This window comes from Periplaneta americana, chromosome 3 (assembly GCF_040183065.1).
Source record: "Periplaneta americana isolate PAMFEO1 chromosome 3, P.americana_PAMFEO1_priV1, whole genome shotgun sequence".
In the NCBI taxonomy this organism is placed as follows: domain Eukaryota; kingdom Metazoa; phylum Arthropoda; class Insecta; order Blattodea; family Blattidae; genus Periplaneta; species Periplaneta americana.
Genome location: NC_091119.1, coordinates 141,401,325 through 141,425,474, shown reverse-complemented (window position 1 = coordinate 141,425,474; position 24,150 = coordinate 141,401,325). Strand labels below are relative to the sequence as shown.

General features: G+C 35.5%; 1 long non-coding RNA gene across 1 annotated transcript; it reads right to left on the bottom strand.

The window, feature by feature from the left end:
* Positions 1-3,078: 3,078 nt before the first annotated feature.
* LOC138697149 (uncharacterized) lies at positions 3,079-15,664 on the bottom strand. Its single transcript, XR_011331541.1, has 3 exons — positions 15,549-15,664; positions 6,709-6,768; positions 3,079-3,291 (listed from the first exon to the last, which is right to left on the bottom strand). It is a non-coding gene; the product is annotated as an uncharacterized lncRNA (long non-coding RNA).
* Positions 15,665-24,150: the final 8,486 nt, after the last annotated feature.

The following is a 24,150-nucleotide window of genomic DNA, read 5'->3' as shown; positions in this document are numbered from 1 at the left end:
AGCTTGAATTATTAACATTAATAACAGGAAAAAGCTTGTATATTAACTGTAAATTAATAAATTTATCTAACACATATCTGCATTAAACATTATGCCAAATATAGAGAAAAAACATTATGAGAACTATTTAAGCCTAATCCGAATCCTCTTCCTTTGGAAAGACATTGTTGTTTCTCCTTTCTCTGTCTTTGTTTGAAGGTAAACAGACTTTGCTCCTTTTGGAAACACAATTTTGTTAGGTTTCGTAACCAATGAAAACCCTGTTTCATCTAAATTTAAAATGGGATTAGGCTTGGTACTCAGTTCTGCTTTCTCATACGCGCTTCTTAGCACATCATAAAAATCGTTCAAATTTGAGCGAGTTGAGGCTGCTGCTCTATGGTAGGACAGATTTTCTGGCTGGCGCATACTTAGCCCATAACGCTTCTTGAAGGAAGTTCGAATCTGCGTGCCACTCGAACTGCTCTACCGGCAACTAGCGGAAACTAGTTAAGAAATTGAGTACCGGCAAAAGCATATTACGAACAAACTAAATTAGATAAAACAACAAGTAAGGGTTCAAATTAATTATAAGAATGTAGAGAATTCATTAATCATAGTGTAATACTTAAAGTTCTGAATATCTCGACGATATAATGTCCAGAAACACAACACTGCAAATTTACTCACTCTATCTCAGCAATCACACACATACTAAATCAGATAGTTGTACAACTTTCGCCAGAATGCGTTGTAATAGGATCTTCCTGCATGAAACATCCCCGACAGGTTCTGGCATTTATCCGTATTTTTTGTAACCTCAAACGAACACGGACAACTCCACAACTGATTAACATATGAGATATTGCGAAATTAGACGTACTGCGAAATTAGCCGAGTTTGCCTTATACCAAGATAAAGTTAAGTGAATTTGGCTTACTTGTATGAATCTTCTGATTGTGGCATGATAGTTGTCATGTTGAAATATAGTAAAGTAATTAATACTATTCATGTATTCTAATCTGTTATACATAATCATTACGAATGTGTTGCCACGTTTAGATATTTCAAGGATCCCACGAAGAGTACGAGAAAGTAGATTTCTGACTGATGTGATTTTTGACACAATTTCAACGAGCAAATCTGTTTCTCAATGTTTAATTTCATCTTCTGAGCAATTACATTTTTATGTTTTGGTTGCATGTATAGAGTAGCCCTGTACATTTTAAACCTAATAATATGAAATAGAGGGTGCCTCAAATATAGACCGACAAATTAATTGGGGAATTTAGTCACAGAATAAATATTTATGCTAGTGAAAACTTCACAGTACTATTGTAAATATTTGTCAAGTTATCATTCCGTGAATCTGTTAAAGCTCAGTTCCAATAATGAAAGAAAGACAATGTCTGAAAGACTTAAAGAAAGGAAAGAGTGTGTGTTATTTTTAGAAAAGATATTCCCGATGTTTTGTTTCTTTTCGCTCAAATAATTTCCGCTTTTTTAATAGGTAAAATTATGTAGACTTAAACTACTTCACAATGATTATGCAAAGCTGTTCTCGGATTCCGCAGCAAAGAACCTTGTTTATTTTTATCATAAATGATCTATTGATCTAGTTGCATTGCGACTTACAAGTTATCAGCCTGTTTCACCTGTAGCGTAGGGTATGAATTGTGTTTGTCAAGGGCGTGCAAAATAATATCACCTACTATGCAACTGATATTTTACATTAGGCCTATATTTCAGGTATATTTTTGTCTTGCAATTTGTACTGGCAACTAGATTACTACATTTATCTTACAACACTTTTAGACTGCGGTATATAACATTTACAAGTATGACATTTTTAAAGACATTCCGACGTGATTTTACGAACAAAGGTAATTAATTTTTCTGTCCAAATTACTTATTGGAATATGTCTCTCCAGCGCTTTTTGGATCGTTCAATATTTATTTTATATGTAATTTGCGTGTAATGTAGCAATTTATGTAAGTAGCTCTCTCGAGCTAGCTCAATCAATCACACTCTTGCATTCATTGAGCAGTTCAGCCATGTGACAATAATCTTTCATAAGTAACGAGTCTATCGAAAAATCAACTATTTTGGGTCATTTTTTGAAATGATGTTCATCCTCGCGAGAAAGAATTCTTCCCGGTGCCGTACAGTCAATTTCGGAACAAACATCCCCTCCCCCCGCCGCCAGAGGAAGCTACTTATACATGTGTAATGTGCATTTGAAGCCAATTTAAAATGACCTGGAGCATGGCCTTCTATAGCCAAGGATAACGGCATACGGCTATGCCTATACACGTTGTTGTGATAGACTGGAATGATAAAATGCCACGCAGCCGCTTAACGTTATAGCAGAAGAGACAAATTGCTACCTCGTTTGAACTTGGAAACAGTGTCGCTCAAATTAAGCGTTTGTTCTGTAGACGAAGTGTTTCCAGGCAGGTGGATCGGTCGCACAAGCCCAATCTGTTGGTCTCCGCGATCACCTGATTTGACTCCATGGACTTCTTTTTCTGGGGATTCATCAAGGTTTGTGTTTATGCCATTAAGCCACGCACCATTTCTGAATTAGTGGAACGAATTGAACACACGATACAAATGGTTACTCCTGACATGCTCACCAGAGCCCATGAAGAGTTGATACGTTACTTGTGCATTCAGCAGAACGGAAAACATGTTGAAAACTGTACACCATAATCTGTCAACAATTGAAACTGTTTTTACATTTGTGTTTTAATGAAGGTTTAAAACACTAACCATTCTTTCGTTTAATAGCTCTGACGACGAGGGGAGGGGGGTTTGTTTCCAAATCGACTGTAAGGCACCGGGAAGGATTCTTTCTGTGAGGATGAACATCATTTCAAAAAATTATCCAAAATAGTTAATTTTTCGATAGACTCGTTACTTATGAAAGACCCTGTGTATGTTGTACTCATCTACATCTGCTGCATTATCCCCAATTGTTTTGCGCATAATTTTGAATCACTTTGTATATAAACTGTAGACAGTAGACAGTGCGTAAATTAAATGGAAACAAATTGGTTCTATAATTTGAATTGTGTTGCTGTTTTACAATAAATCCATTTGTTAATTTGAGTTTCATTTATTGAATACAATACAAATGAAATAATAGCACCAATTCGCACTAAGAAAAAGCGGATACGATGCTATGTCATCCAAGTGACGTCTTCCTGCATGTCAGTTAACAGAAGTAACTGTTGATTTCACAGCGAGATTGATGGTCCAGTAAAGAAGAGGTCCGGTGATGGGCAAGAAAGCGTTGTGACTCGCGCCATCTGGAAGAAGAAAGTGGAAGCTATATACAAAAACAAGCCAGAACATGAATAAACAATCTCTCAACAAGTTAACAATCTCAAGAAGCTGTTCTGAAAAGAATTATCCGCCCACTGATAGAGCACTTAACGATCCTTGTAAAAAAAATCTGCTGCTGAGGAAGTGACAGTGTGGGCATTTTCTTCAGAAAGCTGCGTTACTTCAGTACCACACTTTTTATATAGAAATTACGTTTATTAAAAATGGGAAGACTTTAAAAAATATAGTATTTTGCTACAAAAATGTGTGGTAGATTATCTGTCTTCCCACTTTACATTACATGAATTGGTGATAGTGAATTCCTCTCAAATGTTGTGACTTAAATTTTGAAATAATTTTCGTACACAGGAGTGTAAACTATAACCACAGTCTAGTATATACAGACAATTGATTGAAAGATTCCCACATAATTATTGTGCGTTATTTTCCCGTTCTTTCCATTGTAGTATTTTAATTTAATTAAAAATAGTTACGACTAATCACATGTTCAGCAAAGTTATGAAAAGAGCAAATTTTCGTAATTTTAAAATCAAAATTGCCGCTCTAGAAGTTTAAAAATTTCTAAATAAATTAGTAGGAGAATGTGGAAATATGGGCTAGGATTGGTAACATGGGCTACCTCGTTTTTTACTGTATATGGTGTTGTTACCTAACGGAAAATCTCTAAAAGTACATCTCGTGTCCATCAGTTTGCGTGTACAAACAGACAAACCAGTTGCCTTTGTCTCTTAACATGCTCATATTTGTCCGAGTTTCCCTAATTATAACTCTGACTATACTTTTATTCACACATTTTTTTGGATATATAGTAAAATATGACAGCTGTATACTGCATTATGAGCTTCTGTGATGAAAATCAAGATTATCTTATATCTACACAGTAAATTTAAAATATTTAAAGTCTTGCAGATTTTTCTTAGAAATAAGCCTATGAGTTACTTTGATATAGCACAACCGTACATTTTCTTACGATGAAAGAGTAATGGAACGGAGAAAAATTCTCTCCGGCGCCGGGATTTGAACCCGGGTTTTCAGCTCTACGTGCTGACGCTTTATCCACTAAGCCACACCGGATTCCACCCCGGCGTCGGAAGAATCGTCTCAGTTTTAAGTTCCAACTCTTGGGTTCCCTCTAGTGGCCGCCCTCTGCACTACGTCATAGATATCTATGAACCTAGTACCGAAGTCCACACATGTGCTGAGGTGCACTCGTAATAAGTGACTAGTTGGCCGGGATCCGACAGAATAAGCGCCGTCTTAAATCACGAAGTGATTTACGCAGATCATATATATTATTTTATTGTACCGAAGTACATATGATATTTCCATGCAGATATTCTGCGTCATCATACGATGAAAGAGTAATGGAACGGAGAAAAATTCTCTCCGGCGCCGGGATTTGAACCCGGGTTTTCAGCTCTACGTGCTGACGCTTTATCCACTAAGCCACACCGGATTCCACCCAGGCGTCGGAAGAATCGTCTCAGTTTTAAGTTCCAACTCTTGGGTTCCCTCTAGTGGCCGCCGCGTCAGCACGTAGAGCTGAAAACCCGGGTTCAAATCCCGGCGCCGGAGAGAATTTTTCTCCGTTCCATTACTCTTTCATCGTATGATGACGCAGAATATCTGCATGGAAATATCATATGTACTTCGGTATATTAAAATAATGTACATTTTCTTAACTGATGATTATTTCAGGAAAGCAATGCATTGGCTTACATAATAATTTTGAGTTCAATCCGACTTTCTTGCTTTGTTAAAAATTTTAAGATATTTCATATTTGTTGTTCTTACTTTTTGTTTGTTAAGTTTTCAGTTAATTGAGTACGTATTAGATAAAGTTAAATTCAATGATTTATTGTACTCTTCTTATTTTAAAAACAAAGTAGCAGTAACAGAATACTAATGACAGTCTTTATTCTGAAATTTCGAGGATGCAAACATTTAAATCTTCTTACGGAAACAGGAAGAAAACGAACTATGACAAATTGAATAAAATTCTGTATAACAATGTGAAAATGGATCTGTGACAAAATGAAATCAAGGACTGGGACGATTTAAATAAAAAAATTTGTAAACGTATTTTGTCACCTCAGTTTACTTGGTAGTGAGTTAAGCAGTAGCGGCCCGCGGTTACAAAGATTGACAGTTCTGCATGAAAAATAGTGTATTTAGCAAACGCATGCTGTTTATTGCATCTAAATCGGATAACGCGTGTAATTACAGCCCCTTCTCGAAGTTGACTGTGCATCCGAAATTGTACTCCAACCATCCGTGCGCTACACCTCTCCCACTTGGTACAACTAGTCACGTAGTGGAGATGTGTCCCACATGCTTTTCTAGTTTTTTATGTCAAATTAACTAAATCCTTCACGCCGGTGTTTGTCCATGTAAACAGAATACGCGGGTGGTTGGGGGGGGGGAAGAATTTTCATGAGCGCAGCAAAAAACCAATCGTTTCCATTACACATTTCGGTATTAAAATGACTAGTAGGCTACATGATTTCCTCGACTTTTTCCAGAAATTTCAGTGCTTAAATTTTGTGTAGGACATCCTAATTTCTTAAGTTAACGTACAATTTCTCTTTTAATTTCGAAAAGGTTGGTCGATTAGATTTTTCATTTCATTCATTTTTAATATTTCCTTAGACACACTGACTAATCACAACACACCACTCACAGTACTATAACAACCTGGAACTGTATTGATATACAGCAGTCCAGAAGCCTACGTGTTCTAACGCAGGTCATAAAGAGATGAGGGTGTTGACGGTTCTTTTGTATATTCAGAGAGCTGCTTCGGTTGCAGCTCTAATGCAGTCTTATGGGACGGTGAAGAAAACCAGTTTTCTGCTGCCGACTACCCTACGTTGAGCTGCAGGAACTGCCGATCAAAGATCCGAAAAGTACACTACAGATAAAATTCTAGAGCAGTTCAAGGCTCCTACAGACAGTAAAATCTCGAATCGAAGAAGAATGAATGGGAAAAATAAATGAAACAATGAACTAGATTACATAAAATCACGTTTTATATTTTTATTTTTTTCAGGTCCAATTAAATGGCGGTTCTGCAGCTCTGCAGTTCTTATTGCAGAGCCGCCCCTGGAGTTAAGATAAGTTTGTTCAAAATATTTTCACACAAACAGTACGACAATGTGTGATGAGTTTTATATTTTTGTGTATATTATATTTACTGCTAGCATATCTTCAAATTTAACTAATGTTTCTAAAATTAATATTTAAAATTTATAATTGCCATAAATAGAAAAGTGTCTTGATTTTCACTACAGAATTTAATGGTGGAGTGCTTTTTTGCAAATTGTTCTTTACTTTGTATAATACGGGTAATACTTCAGTTAAGACAATATGTTTGTGCTCACTGTGAGCTGTGCTGTTTTGCTCCGTATGCTGCGACATCATGGCTCCCATGCGATTGCACCCTGAAAAAATATACAAACGAACAATATATGTAGAAATTGTTATTTTAGCGTGGCGTGCTCTTCAAGAACAAGCACGTTGTGTTTTGTTTAGGCCTAAGTATAGTACCTGCGCACACTTGCTTATACAGTGCACAAGAAGATAGTATTTTCTGAAATAAAAAAGTAATCAATAGGGAAACATAGAAAAGATTAATAATGTAAACACAAGTTGAAGGATAGAAATCTGTAGTTTGTTCACCCCTATGTCACTTAAGCTGATCAGTTTTATGGTGAATACGCATTGTGATGTGCGTGTTTTTATTTACCGGTCGTTTTCTCAGATTTTTTATTTTCGGCACATTTTAGATTTCAGAATACTCTAGTAAATAAATTTCTTGAAATGGCCTTTGCACATAACGTCATAAATATGTTATAAATAAACTGACATCCTTGTTACTGTGCTAATTAAAATGTTGTAACAATCAATTGTTGAAGTTGTAATGGTTAAAAAGTCCGAAAATTAGGAACTAGAAAGAAATTAAACTTTTTTTTTTTAAATCTTGCTTTGTAAATGCAAAAAGCACACGTCAGTTTCCTTATTCATGTAATAGAAATAGAGGATTTTCAGGAAAAATAGTTACGAAAGCAGAGCAATATATAAGATAAAAATTAATAACTTAAAATTGAGAATGAAAATTTGTGTACTCCATGCCTACGTGGCCTATAATGTGTGATAAAAATATGGAAATGTCAATTTCATAGGAAAATATAGGAGTTACAAATTTCAGAGATTTATCGTCTTGATATTTTACTGCAAAACACTCCTGAGCAGCAGATCAAGTTACACTCCCGAGAGCGCTGAATGCGGGAGTCCAGCAAATAAAGCAAACACAGGATACATAAACTCGTATCTGTTAATGATGCTGGAAATTCTGCATATTTTCTTGTATACATTCTTTATTCTTCATAAGAAATTGATCACACTATGAAGTTCTGCGTTTGAAATCGATACTATCTCCGAAAATTATCTTTCACTTCCTCCAGCGTATAGAGATTGCTTGTGAACATTGTATTTTTGCTTTCCTCACAAATAAATACTACAGGGTGTTAAATCGGTGGAGTACATCATCCATAATCCAAACGTTGTACCGGTAACTTCATCTTCAACTTGTTCGTATTTGATTTATTGATATCGCGGGATTGTACGAAACGGACAGTAAAGGAATCTCGTTTGAAGATGACATGTCAACGTTGGTAATAAATCAAGAGTTCTAAAAATGGAGTCTCTATTTGTTGTCTGCATCTTTCAGTGTTCATTTTTGTCGTTAAAGGCAATGGGCCCTATTGTATTTCTCTGAGCACTTATTGCACACCACACACCAGCATCTTGAAAATCGTGATCTTACTTCTGTACCCGAATCTCTTTTGACATACTTAACGTACAGTTTCCCTAGAAAAGGATGAGACGATTGAATATTCCTAAGTCTCAGATGTAAGACACTGCGCATGATCAGAGACCAGAGCACTGATACACAAGATAACGAATATTGAGTTACTTAAATTCAGGGTATTTGGTTTGTTACTAGCATCGTTCCGAAATTCACTTCAAAAACTGCAAAAAATATGATAATACTGTGTAAATAAGAGATAAATATATACATAAATCGTGTAGTTAAATCGACAATGGACCTTCATGACTAGATTGGCACTCCACACAGAAAGGAAAGCTTTCGTGTCGTTTCAATAGCTCAGACGCTAAGACTTCTGCGTGTTGTGTAGAAGAGTGCGAGTTCGATTCCTCGTCTACGCAACTATTTTTTTTATCTAAATAACTTTGAAATAGCTAAATAACATTGAAATAGAATTTTAAAAAGTCCTCAGATTAAGTGTTAATGATCACAGACAATACAAAATTACAAATTATAATATTATAAACGTTAATCTAATGAATGCATTTATACATACACACACATACAATGTAAATGCATATATATTAAAAACTAACAATTAAAATGAAATTAAGAAATATTCCTAAGCCACACAGACACACTTTTATAAAGGTTTAGAGTCCTTAGGCTATATCATTTGTTGAGTAATTATTACAATATTTTATTAGTAGCTTTCCCATATGTGTAAGAAATGCACTCGCACAAAAACAATTTTTGTTAAAAGTGTGGCTTTGGATTATTTCATTCTCACCCCTTCAGTTGATTTGAATTATTTTATCTACGTGTTTGCAATAGTGTTTAATTTAATGTGAATTCAATTTTATTCATGTTATGATTGAACGAATAAGCACTTTTGCAGTTATTGACTAATTGCATATGTTAATACTAATTATTAAATGCATCTGTTAAGTTACCAATTGCAGTATCTTTTGCAAAATCTTGAATGTTTAATTTGTCAATAATATTTCTTTACTATATACTATAAGACGTTAAAAGAATTTGCAATAGATTTGGGATCCTCTACTTTACAATCACTGGTTTTATTGACAAAATATTTTCTTTCTTAGGATATCTACAAGTTTAACTTTAATAATATTCCGAATAGCTTTAATTGCATTATCTGAATTTTGTACTTTTCTATTCAAATGTATTCTATTTCCCTCTTTCATAATTTTTGATAAATTACACTGTACTTCTTGTAGTATTTAAGAACATGAGGATCATTACATTGCAACTCATTACATATAGATTCTTCTTTTTAATACATGAGATTTTTAAGTCCCTGCGTTATCTACATGTTTTAACTTTTGAATTTTTTTACAACATTGAGTGGAGAACATCCATTGAAGTGATTCTGATATTAAGTGAAAAATACAATACATTTACTCTTAATATCAGTAGTATCAGTATCATATACGTTTTCCCAAGATTCATTTCGTAGACATAAATGTAAATAATCACTAGATAGGCTTCAGCATTTACGACCCTTTTTTAGTTTTTAAATTAATATTTTGAAATTGTTCAGTGACATTGGAAACACTTAGGATTTCTTTATCATGTTCAGACAAGCCATTGATTATAGGTTCTGTCGAATAGGAATTCAGTCTAATTCTGTGTACAAAACTTTTATCAATGGCTGTGCTACTTCAGTTTGTATGCAGGTGGGAAAATGACTCTACGACTATGGTTTCCAGTTTCAAGCAGTGAATTTAATTTACTTTTACGGAAAAGTTCCGAGAGATAATCTATGTTTATGTCACTACAGATCACAAATTCCATATGAGATTTCTAAAGTCTTTTCTTTACAAATTCAATGTTGGCTATAAATATTAATAAATGTAAGAAATATAAATGTAGTTAGAAGTCTGATTTACATTATAAAAAGCAAGAAGTTATATTCCTCGGCAAGATTCGAACTTTCGATGTTTGGTTTTGTCGTCCAACGCATAAGCACGGACCTATTCAATGCTTATATTAATAACCTACAATTTAGCTGTAGCAATGTGGTGTCATAACTTGGGATCTGTTTACTTAATGTAATTAGATTTAATTTGATTAGTTTCGCAACAATTGAACTTCCTGTTATATCCTGTTATTTAAATATTTAATTTAGGGTTGATTTATGAACTCTTACTGTGCAAGATGCCCCTTATTTCAATAATTCTATATCACGTTAAATAGTCATGTCTACACTAAAGTATTATCGTCATCCCTCATTTCTCATCTTAATGGCGAACCGACGTGACATGAGACAGCGATTTATAGCTCTAGTTGAGGCTGGATATGGGGCTAGATCTGCTGGCAGTTTGGTCGGTGTTCCTGGAAGTACAGCCGTAAGGGGGTTCATCGTTACCAAAATTCAGGGGAGGTCAAAAATCGCCCTATTCCTGGGCGTCCGCGGATTTCTTCATTGGAAGAGGATGCTCTCTTATTCGAGACAGTTCGACAGGACCCCTTTCGGACTGCTAACGAAATAAGAGCAGCATCTAACTTTCCCGGTTCTTCACAGACTGTGATCAGCAGGTTGAGGAACCGCGGTATTAGGAGCCGGAGGGCTGCGCAAATGGAAATATTGGGGGAAGCACAAGCTGTCAACCGTCTTGATGTGCACCGACGTGAAAGATCGGGGCACTTTAGCATATCGTGTTGGGGGTGGACCTGGCGTTATAGAACGCATCGATGGCCGGTTTAATGCGGGAAGTTACGAGTACATTCTGGAAAATATTTTCCTTCCTTCCGTCCGAGAACGTTTTTCCGAAGGAACATTGCTGTTCCAGCAGGGTAACCATCCCGTGCACTATGCCGCAAGCATTCAAAGATGGTTTCAAAGGAGACCCGAGATCGAAATCATTAATTGGCATCCGAAGTCACCTGATTTGAATGTCATCGAATATTAATGGGCGGAATTGAAAAAGAGAAAGATAGTCACCTATGCCAACCGACGCCCTCGAAATCGAGATCAAGTTGTTGACACCTGGGAAGATCTCGCCGGGGATCAGAACTTATTCCATAATCTCGTGACATTCATGCTTCGATCCGACTTAGAGCTGTAATAGAAGCTGATGGTATGTGGACAAGATTTTAAGTTACCAGGTCTCTTTTAGTTTTTTATGATTTTTGTTTGAAGAAAAATACTTTTAACTTCCAAGTAAGATTTATTTTTTTTGACGAGGTTCAACCCAATTGTAAAACCCAAAAATTGGACATAAATTATTCCATATTTTTCAACAAATTAGATAGTAGAGGAACTCTGAACAAATTAATTACAACTCAATAAAAAAAAAGTTTCACCTGGGATCGAACACGAGATGTGTCGGTTATACGGAGAAACTGACACGCTACTATATGAGCTACCGAAACAAAACAGTGACAGCAGCAGTCCAGAATGTAGATGCGATAGCAGGCATTTGCCATTCGGTACAGAGAAGCAATGATATTTTGTTACCCGAGCTAAGTTGTGAAATCGTGGCCTTAAATGGCTGTCTTCTTCGTGATCCTTATTCTGGTCCTTGTCCTTGTGGTCCTTGTAACAATTCTTGTTCTATTTTTCATGGTACTTATCGTTACGTCGATATCGAGTGAACCGCGCTGTAGAACTTTAACTTCCGACGACCAAGAATCGTCTCATTCTTGTTAAGGGTAACTGTACATAAACATCCATTACTCTAAAATGTACTAAAAGTGTATCATTATTACATAAATAAACATTTCTTTAGCTGAAGACAAGTAACACAATGCAGTGTTCCTTCACTACACAATACGAAAACACACCGCGCTTGAGCTGGCGACGTTCTCGGTTGTACACTTTTGTCTTTCTACCTCCCACGCAGAACTACTGGCAGCAGGACATGAAGGAAATAATCGCACTAGGGCCTATATCATGGAAAGATTCTGAAGAAGAAAATACGATGAATGTCGGGAACATCAACTGTACGAAGTCAACATCCTCCTGTTGCGCATGCTTCATTCGGTCACCGGGTGAAATGTAAATACTATTTTCTTATAATTTAATATAACATAAATTTCACAAGCAACTCTAATAATAATAATAATAATAATAATAATAATAATAATAATAATAATAATAGTAAGACAAAGTATATGATTATGTCTCGTGATCATAATTTTGTACGAAATGGAAAGATAAAAATTGGAGATTTATCCTTCGAAGAGGTAGAAAAATTCAAATATCTTGGAGCAACAGTAACAAAATATAAATGACACTCGGGAGAAAATTAAATGTGGAATGAATATGCGACATACGTGTTATTATTCGGTTGAGAAGCTTTTGTCATCTAATCTGGTGTCAAAAAATATGAAAGTTAGAATTTATAAAACAGTTATATTACCGGTTGTTCTGTATGGTTGTGAGACTTGGACTCTCACTTTGAGAGAGGAACTGAGATTAAGGATGTTGGGACTAAGAGGGATGAAGTTACAGGAGAATGGAGAAAGTTACACAACGCAGAACTGCATGCATTGTATTTTTAACCTGACATAATAATTATTAGGAACATTAAATCCAGACGTTTGAGATGGGCAGGGCATGTAGCACGTATGGGGGAATCCAGAAATGCATATAGAGTGTTAGTTGGGAGACCGGAGGGGAAAAGACCTCTGGGGAGGCCGAGACGCAGGTGGGAGGATAATATTAAAATGCATTTGAGGGAGGTGGGATATGATGATAGAGACTGGATTAATCTTGCATAGGATAGGGACCGATGTCGGGCTTACGTAAGGGCGGTAATGAACCTGCGGGTTCCTTAAAAGCCATTTGTAAGTAATAGTAATGATAATAATAGTAATAATAATAATAATAATAATAATAATAATGAAAATAGATTTAATAACATCGTAAAATTATATTTTACAAATCATTTTCCGTGTAGGCCTATTTTAAGTGATCGAGGACATCAACAAGCAAACGTTTCTCTAGTTTTAATCCTTATACGTAAATTCGGAAATATATCGTACATGCCATATTAAAAAGAGTTGCTTCCTGTGCCTAAACTCAATTTTCTTTGGTAACTAAAGATGCTTCAGAGAAGTTTGTGTGTTTTTCATATCATTTAATTGTCAGAAATAACTATTGATCATATTCTCATTGTTTTGGATTATATGATACCCCTAATCTGATGAAAATTTAGTTTGAATACTATCATTATTATTATTATTATTATTATTATTATTATTATTATCATCATCATCATCATCATCATCATCATAATTCAATTAATCATGTCAGATTTTCTTTTGAAAAATGTGTATGGCAAAATATATTACTAAATTTATAATAAGTATATTACATTGACTCTACTGTATTAAGAAATTTTGGTATGGCATGTAAATGAATAATTCATTTATCAGTGTGAAATATTATTTGAAGACCTGTGTGCAGTTACAGTACTTTGGTACGATGCCTGTTGTTAATAAGGTCGATATGATTAAGAGTTTTATTAATTTCCAAAAAAAATTTAATTCTTGTGTTACATTTCTGTATGTAGAAATGTTTTGCCTGAACCTTGTATTTGTACTTAAATACTATTATTATTACTATACCCAGTGACTCTGAAAATATATCGTGATTTCAAGTGTCATAGCGCAAATTCCGACGTCAAGATCTTGGTGCCGTGTTTTTATTCAAAGTCCTTAAAGTAAATTGTTTAAAAAAGCAGAAAGATTACTCAACTGAACTGTTGTTTAAACATTTTAAAGTTTTCAACATTAAAACAAATTTATTATTTTAATTTATTAAAATATTTTCACAAAAATCTTAATAACTTTGAAATGTATATACATAAATATAGAACTAAAAATATTAATTTTCTGCATTTATTTGAACCTAAATGTAAAACAAATGCCGCTTTTTATCGTAGCATGAATCAAGGTCCTGGACTATTAAACAAATGTTATTGTAATAATATTTTAACCAATAATCCTCTGAAAATTAATAATAAAATATAAAAAAAATGTTATTGGATTTAAGTTTAGGTTTAAAGATATTTAACACTTTTTAATCTGTAATTTATTCACTCCTAATTTTAATTTGTTTGTATTTGAATTCCCTCCTGAGCACGAGTCTTACTCATTCAGGAGTGGGCTAGTTTATATTATATTATATTAACTTGTATTCATTTGTAATTTACCAGCATTAAATAAATAAATAAATAAATAAATAAATAAATATGATTTGTGAATCATAATTGAAAGGCATGAGAAACATTCTTTCTTTCTTCGGTCTCTAGAAGCATTAAAATGGCAAATCGTATCGCATTAAGATTTTTACATAATTAATTTACAATTTGCATAATTGTACCTTTATTTAATTTATGCATTTTATTTTATTGTTATTCCAAGCTATTATTGACAACTCGCTGTTGGTTGGCACGTTAATATGAAAAAATTATAAATGAATGAATAAATAAATGGATGAATAAATGAATGGATAAATAAATGGATGAATAAATGAATGAATAAATAGATGGATAAATAAGTGAATGGATGAATAAATCAATAAGTAAATAAATAACAAAAATAACAAGATTAATAAATAATATTTTTAACCTGCAAAATTTTCAAAAACAACTAGAGAAAAATGTATAACACTTTGGCAGTTCCAGTGTTAATGTATGGCAGTGAGATATGGACTCAAAATCATCTGATAAATCAAGAATAGAGTGGCTGAAATGAAGTTCATGTGAAATACTGCGCAATATATTTTGTAAGATCACAAGAGTAATGAACAAATTTTTTATGAACTAAAAGTTACATCAGTGCTGGATGAAATACAAAAATAACTGGTTTGAACACATCCAACGAATGCTACGAGATCGTCTCCCAAGAATAATGAAAAATTACCAACCTTGGGGAACAAGACGGCAGGGACGACCATTGAAATGTCTACTGCACAACTGAGACCGGAACGGATCAATAATTTGGTCCAAATACATCAAAAGTGTTATGTTGATGAATAAATAAATAATTATGACATACCTATCTTATTATGTACAGAAGAAATTACAAGTACATATTTTACGTAAAATATTTTAAATATGATTAATGTTTCAATGTAAAATGATTTAATTTTCATTTAGAAAGTTCTCAGTATTAAATTGATTAAAATAGTTTTGAGATATGTAAATGAAATATTTTTTTCCAAATTATAAATCCAAGTTAGAAATCTTGTGCAAAATTTACTTGGAAAATGTAGTGAAAACCTGCTGGTGTTACACAACTCAGAAGTCAACCATAGCGTTCATTAAGACATTGTCTAACAGTAGCGTTTGTTCCCAGATTTGAAGTTCAGAAAGTAAGTTAAAAATGTGACATTTGTCCACATTGTCTGCACTATACCTTGAGCGGCTCCCAGCAACATGGCGATAATCACGGCTGCAGTAATCAGAACCATCTTGACCACTGACTAAGTATTAAATGCACTCGTTCCTCAGGGGTTGGAGCACCTCTTCCAAGGGGTTAAAGGAGGGGAAAAGAGATCAATATGCGAAATATATTTATAGACTTGCAGTGGTCAAGACCCCTCTCGCAAGTGTTCAACAAGATTGCAAAACGATGGAGATACTTCCTATTACCAGAGTTCACGCATTCTGGGCCCAAGCAAACTGTCTCGTGACTTGAAAGTTTCAGTCATCACGTACATCAGCGCCTCCTTTCCATTGTATAGGTAGGCCCCTATTCTTCGGCATATAAATCTGTTGTCTTACAAATATATTAACTTCTCAAAGATAACATTTATTCAGAAACGAAACACATTACTTACTGAAGTTGTTTTAGTGTTATGTATCTGAAGATCAATGTATTAAATAATTTCATTGTTTCAGTTTTTAAATCTCAGTGTAAACTTTTTTTACTTATTTTTGGAAATATAAAATAAAATAATCATGAGAAAGGGTTTGGAATTGAACGGGTTACATCAGCTTCTTGTCTATGCGGATGACGTGAATATGTTAGGAGAAAATCCACAAACGATTAGGGAAAACACGGAAATTTTACTTGAAGCAAGTAAAAGCGATAGGTTTGGAAGTAAATCCCCAAAATACAAAGCATATGATTATGTCTCGTGACCAGAATATTGTACGAAATGGAAATATAGAAACTGGAGATTTATCCTTCGAAGAGGTGGAAAAATTAAAATATCTTGGAGCAACAGTAACAAATATAAATGGCACTCAGGAGGATATTAAACACAGAATAAATATGAGAAATGCGTGTTATTATTCGGTTGAGAAGCTTTTGTCATCTAGTCTGCTGTCAAAAAATCTGAAAGTTAGAATTTATAAAACAGTTATATTACCGGTTGTTCTGTATGGTTGTGAAATTTGGACTCTTACTTTGAGAGAGGAACAGAGATTGAGGGTGTTTGAGAATAAGGTCCTTAGGAAAATATTTGGGGCTAAGAGGGATGAAGTTACAGGAGAATGGAGAAAGTTACACAACGCAGAACTTCACGCATTGTATTCTTCACCTGACATAATTAGGAACATTAAATCCAGACGTTTGAGATGGGCAGGGCATGTAGCACGTATGGGCGAATCCAGAAATGCATATAGAGTGTTAGTTAGGAGGCCGGAGGAAAAAAGACCTTTGGGGAGGCCGAGACGTAGATGGGAGGATAATATTAAAATGGATTTGAGGGAGATGGGATATACAGTAATGATAGAGAGTGAATTAATCTTGCACAGGATAGGGACCGATGGCGGGCTTATGTGAGGACGGCAATGAACCTTCGGGTTCCTTAAAAGCCATTTGTAAGTAAGAAAGTATAATCATGAGAAAGAGTCCTCTAAGATTTTTTTTTTTTTATTGAAGTACGCATTTTACTTATAGGGATGGAAATGAATGAATGAATGAATGGAATGAATGAATGAATGAATGAATGAATGAATGAATGAATGAATGAATGAATGAATGAATGTACTTGTCTTTAAGCAATATAGCTTTTGGTGAGGCGGCACTTCACATTATTAATATACAGTGCCGTCTCCCCGTTTTACAACGCCTCTCGTACAAGTCATTTAGATCGTTAGTCTACTTACTTTTAATTTATTATTGCAATTCTTCCACTTGTATTTTCTTGTCCGTCATCAATTTTTCCACTACTTTATTCCTCACCCATTATTATGCCAAAATACTACACTTCTAATTCTTGACACCCCCTCCCCCTCCTGTATGGCACATTTCCTCTCACTTCACATCTCTAACTATTTGAACTTTTCACTGCTAACTTTTCCACATTGCTACTTTATTTTAGGTCTTAGTTTTCTTTTCTCACGATTTCTTTCCCCTCCACACTGTTTCCTTAAGTCAGCGTTTCTCAAACTATGGTCCGCGGACCACTTGTGGTCCTCGAGGTCTGCCGTTGTGGTCCTTCAAAAAAAGACAGAAGAAAAAATAAAATTCGAACGAATTACGTATCACACTGTAGCTTAAAATCTCAGAGTTTGGAAATGACACGTGGCAATGGAATTTCACTTTTTCTCCAAGTACAGACATTTTATGAAATTTATTACCCTACCCGTCTATCGACTTCCCACTCTATTCTCAGCAACAAAAGAGGGATTTAAAGCATTATATACGTGGTGTTTCTCGACATCTTTTCCCTGCACATCTGGTGCCGCGCCTGTAACCCAGCCAGTGACCACCCGAATTCATAACAGAGGACCAAAGTACCGAATCTTAATTCAGTTTCAAAATATAAGTATACTGGTATTAAAATATGCTACGAAAATGACAAATTTGCTTTCGAAGGGAACAAGAGTAAGGTGGTCCGCGGAACTGTTCTGACTTTAAGAAGTGGTCCCCACTTCAAAAAAGTTTGAGAAACGCTGCCTTAAGTCATACTGCTTTTTCACCTTGTTTTCCCCTCTTCTTACTTATAAGATTGGAAATAGACGGTGAACAATCGGTGAGGAAAAGAAGTAAATTTATGAATCCCGCTTTCCTCTCTTAAGTAAGAGCTATACTGTGTTAATTATGCGTGGGAAGTAAAAGGCCTACTTTTCGCAGCTAGAAACACACCGTTTCACTTCACTAAACGTATGCTCCAAGCATTAAAGTTGATATGTCTTGGTGTGCTAAGGGACTATCCTTAATTATCACCTCTATCATAAATAATCGGAATACTTAGGGCCTAATTGGGACAGGATTATGTACGAGTGAGACTAGTGAATTTCGAAACGAGTGCGCGAAATACACTTTCGTACTAGTTACGCACAATACTTTTTGGCACAACTACATGGAAATTCTATGTGAATTAATTAACTTGTTAAATAAATCAGAGACTGTTGAGATTTTTGTAGGCTAGGAGTCACGACCTACTGGTACTACATTGTCCTCATAGTAGCCTACCTACGTATAGTTGTAAGTATGTTACGTTACTTGAACAACTTTTCGGTATTCGTACGGAAAACTGTATCGTAACAATGTTTTTGCCGTCCGTATACGTACAGCAAAGAGAAACTTTCTAACCATAATGTGTTATTTTAAAGTCATGTTTCTTGTCATAATAATTATTTCGTTAAGGTTAATTAAATTAACGAAAACTATCGAAACTCGTGATATTGCTGCTGATAATAGACACGTACGATACACTTTCAGTGAACCATATAAAAATTTCTTGTGAATAGGGACTAATTTCATATGAAGAAAAAATACGTTACTTGACATTAATTCATCACCGTCATTTCCCCTAACTATGGTCCTGGAACACAACTATGGTCCACGATACAACTATTCAAAGACCATTGTAAAAGTAACATAGATCGTTTGTAGCTAGCTGCAGTGACTTGACTTCGAACTACAGTACAGTAAAAATATAGATAAACGAGGTACTACCTTATGGAATACAAAATTTTAATGGACCATAGTTGTGTTGCAGGACCATAGTTATGGGAAATGACTGTACTTCTCTTATCATAGACCCATACTCTCAAGTCTGTAAACCGAAACAAAAATAAAACATTCAAACCAACACAACTGTAGCTTAATTCCTGAAACTGGGTGATCTGCTCTACATGACGGTGTCTCCCTGATGCAACGGACAATATTTTACTTAAAATAAAAACCCGTTAATTTAGTACTGAACTTGTATATCATGTGCATCATTTTCGAATGGCCTCGTGGGTACCGGTACTAAACATGAACATAATCCGTTCAATGAATTAAGAGAAATCGCTGTTCAGAGACAGAATCTCAAAACCAACTAGATCAGCTGTTTGGAACGGCCTCAGTAAATAGAAACTGCTTACTAGAGTTGAACAACGATCGAGAAAGCAAGATTAACAGCGCCCGCAAAGCCGAAAACCCGTACGACAATGTTGTATACGTCCCGTCGTTGACGCAAAGACTGCTTGTGAGTGTTTCAATACTTCGGGACTTATCAACTCTCGGACGTCAAGCAACCTTGAATCGCCAGTTGTTTATACCAGACTGAACTTTTATCTACTTTGGCAAAAACAATCAAGTAGCCTATTTGAAACATAATCTCTACCTTTCAGTGTATAACAATCTGTTACCCAATCTTTATTTAATTACTAGGCTCTTATTAAAAGCTAGGAATTTTCTTTTCGTATGTTTGAGATTAAGCGTACAATCTCAAGTAAAAAAAAAATATATATTAACGCTTTATTTAACGTTATATTTTAGGTTTCTTATAAATGCAAATTTATTTGAGAATTTTTTTTCTGTTTATATAATCATAGGTAATATCATATAATAGAACCAGAACGTTTTGATAACTAAGACACTGCTTTGTTTTGTATTTTTGTCTCAATTAAACATTTATAATTTATTTCAATGATGTATTAAAAGTTACGAAATCTTTCCACGCGGACCCAAATGCTATTTCGAGAATGATGAGCGAGACTCGAAGCGCACGAGAATTACGAAACGAGACTCGAAAGACAAATGCAATGAACACAGCGAGCGAGAGCGGCAGTTTTGTTCATTTCTACTCCTTACCTAATTCTTTGATCATCTGAGGTCCAAGATAAAGCCAGTATTTCTTTCACAAGCAATGGAAAAATCCAGTTTACATATCTTTATCTTTGTCTGTTAGAAATTCCGAATTAATGATTCGGCAGAACTTGTATCTGTCCTTCTGGGAGGATCCCATCCATCGCTATCAAGAGGTCAAATTTATTGACAATGTGTTTGGTAAATGGCAGAAGTTAGTGACAATCAAAAACTGTGTTTTAATATACAGTTAATAGCGCTTGTGTCTCTACATGCCATTAATAATCATTCTTGACCTCTCGACGCACCTGTTTCCTAGAAGGTCCCTTGTTGGATATTACTTAATGCAATAAACGTAAATATAACTTCCGCGCATGCCAGATGAGTTATTGCATTTAGGGAATTAATTCAACGGCAGTGAGCTGCGATGGCGGATTTGTATGTCATGACCTGGAGAGGGTTGCATGCCGCAGTATCTTTAAGCTGCCATCTTTCCTTGAATCCTTCCCGCTGAGAATTTAAGCTGCAAATTAAACGGAATAGACCAAGGGTCAGGTTTCGTTTCACGTAAAACTGGGTTATGTGTTTGATCTCCTTATCTTATCCCAATCACTATTCTAATTTGCGTTTTTTTTCCTTCAAATTATTTTCTATTAAATTTACATTAAAACATTTTGAATCGATTATGGAGGAAGAGATTAAGGAAAAATCTGAGGAAAAAAAGTGAGGGGTTATTTGAGCAAATCCCTGTAATTGCTTGTAATGTCTATAAAGAAGTTATGGTAAAGGAATTAGGATAAATAAAAACAATTTGCTGTAAAGTGTGTGTCTAATTAACAGAATGAAATAGTCTAACAAGCAAACATTCTGATGGGGGCAGATAAAAAAGTTAATTTTTTTTCTTTCACCATGTTAATAATGTCAAAAGAAGTGCTTTTACAAATTTTGGCCACTCGATCGCAATTATGAGGCCGTCCAGAAAGTGATTTTCTCTGGAGCAGTTTACAGAAAAAAAACACAATTGCACGGAAAGATTTATTGAAACAGATACAGCAATTGCTGTGCTATTTGTCAACATATCCCCTACTGGAATTGAGACATCTGTTATACCATGGGATCAATTTTTGTATCCTTGTGTCGTAGAAGTCAGCCACCGGGATCGGAACCAGCGTTTGACAGCCGTCTGCACCTCTCTGTCAATCCCATGATATAACAAATATCTCAATTCCGGTGGGGAATATGTTGAAAAATAGCTCAACAATTGCTGTGTCTTCCAATAAATTTTCCAATGAAATTGTGTTTTCTTTCTGTTACCGGCCCCTGGCGAATTAATTTTTTTACGGCTCTTGTAATTGCGGTCGAGTGACCAAAATTTGTACAAGCACTTTTCTTTGACAGTATTAACGTGATGAAAGAAAAAAGGAACTTTTTTTATCTGTCCCATCAGAATGTTTGCATGTAAGCGATGAATAACAAACAATCCATAATAATAATAATGATAATAATAATAATAATAATAATAACGATAACAAGATAATGATTACGATAATGATGGCGAGACAGCGCAGTAAAGGTGATAATGCATCTCCTTACTTTCGCCTACAGTGAATTGGAAAAGCATCAGACAGAAACTGGCACTAAACGGACTCGTCTGTATGTTTCACTGAGACACATTTTAATTCATCTAACTAGTTTCTAATTCACATCGCCACCCACGACATCGTAAAATCAGTAAGAGGAGAATCTACAGAGGTCAAGATTTATATCTATGCCGACGACATGGTATTGGGATCTCATGACAGGAGAGAACTCCAAAAAGCAACCTATGCGCTGGAAAAGTGAGCTGACCAAAATGAGCTGAAGGTAAACGAGCAGAAAACCGATCACATAATATTGAGGAAAGGGGGGAAGATATCCCAAGAAGACAAAATCTTACTCAAACAAGAACCTCTACAAACCGTAAACCAGGTCAAATACCTCGGACTGGCCATACAGACCACAACAAATTCATTCAGGATACACACCAAGCAAAGAGCTGCAGCAGACACAAAAGCCATTCATGACAGAGAACTAAGCAAGCTATCACTCAAAACGGCGATGACCATCTTCGACACCAAAATAGTCCCCATATTTACATACGGACTAGACCTAACAAGTGACAAACTGCGCACGAAAGACCTCCGTATCCTAGAGAACGTCAAGGCTCGATTCTTGAAGGCTGTATTATGGCATCCAACAAGGTAAACTCGGTGCGCAGAAACCAGCGGGCGTGACTGTCTCGCGCAGATGACGTATGCTCCCGTTCCCAGCATGCTAACAAGCCTACTGCAGGGGGTTAAGAGGGGTATAGCATGCGCGGCGCGAGGAGTTCGAGCTGAGTTTTGCTTGTAGGATACCTATAGGAGTATCTAAACACACTCCCTCCAGGTTGATGTACGTGCTCGCCCAAGAGACTTTCTTGATAGAAGAACTCAGAACAAAGCTCGATCTGCCCTCCACTTCCAACTGGAAGAAAGCACTAGACGAAAGGATAAGGAAGAGGGAAGACATCTGGGAGGAATTCTACATAACGGAGGCCAAGATAAACCGGACCTGGGCAGGCACGAACCAGAAGCTCCGCTACTTCGTGACATCGCTGGCAGTCGATGGATGCCACCAAAAGATATGCAGAAATCAGTCTTTCCACGAACCGGATGACAACTGTGTGTGTGTTTTATAATATGATATAGTTATTATAGTTCACAGACAAAAAAAGAAAAATATACATACATGTAATCATTGAAGCCTTACATTACATAATTTATAATTTACATATAGATATACAATTTTTAATATAATTTCTAAACTATTAAATATAAGATGTTTTATCTTGCACTTGCGACTAGGTGTGTGTTTTATACAAGATATGTGATAGTTACCATATCCTAATCTGTGGAAATCGGGAGTTATCAGTGATTAACTTTGTACAATCTAAGTGACTTTCAATATTTGCACTTTATTATTATTATTTAATTCATATAATATGAAATGAATATAAAGTAACATTGCGTTAGCAACTGCAAAGTAAATTGTGTTAAGAATATTTTCTATTATTTTTAATAAAATTGATACATTTTTTTTTCTTACGGTACCAAAGTCTCTATTTTTCTTCTCAAACTTGAATAAATATGTACTTTGTATAGCAAGAATGTGAAATTAATAAGGAATACGCCGATATGTTTTTACGTTTTTATGCATGTGGACAGATTTAAATGTATATAATTTTCAAGTTCTACACTGGAAAGTGGTCCCGCGCCGTGGCGTCGCGGTGTAAGGCATTCCAGCTAGGACTCGCGTTACGGAATGCGCGCTGTTTCGAGTCCTCACGGGGGAAGAAATTTTCTCATGAAATTTCGGCCAGTGTATGGGACCGGTGCCCACCCAGCATCGTGAGGCACTTGGGGAGCTACAATAGGTAGCGAAAATCCGGTTTCGCAAACCAGCGATAACGGCGGGGGAGATCATCGTGCTAACCACACGATACCGCCATTTTGGTTGGATGATCGTCCACCTCTGCTTCGGCATGTGGACGTGAGGTCAGCAGCCGGCTGGTCGGTCTTGGTCCTGCAAAAGGCTTTAGCGCCATGGATTTACTTTTTTTACACTGGGAATTAAAAAAAAAAAACATTGTCTATCCCTGATGCAGAAGCGAATGTACAGTTTGGAATGTGTGAAGAGTTGTAAGAAGCAATTTCTGACCAGAAGCAGTTAAGGTATTGCTGTAGTAAAACAATTTGCATCTTTTAAAACTACAGGTTTAACACTCTGAGCTTCCAGGAGACTCGTAGAGGAAGAAGTATGGAAATTAGCCGTTGTTGATGAGATAGCTTTCGTAATATTTTAATCGGATTTTATCCGTCCTGCAGTTCTAGGCGCGTGTTAAATATTAATGAATCGACCTAAGCCATTAAAAGCGATGATTCTGCAGTATACTAGTCGTAAAACA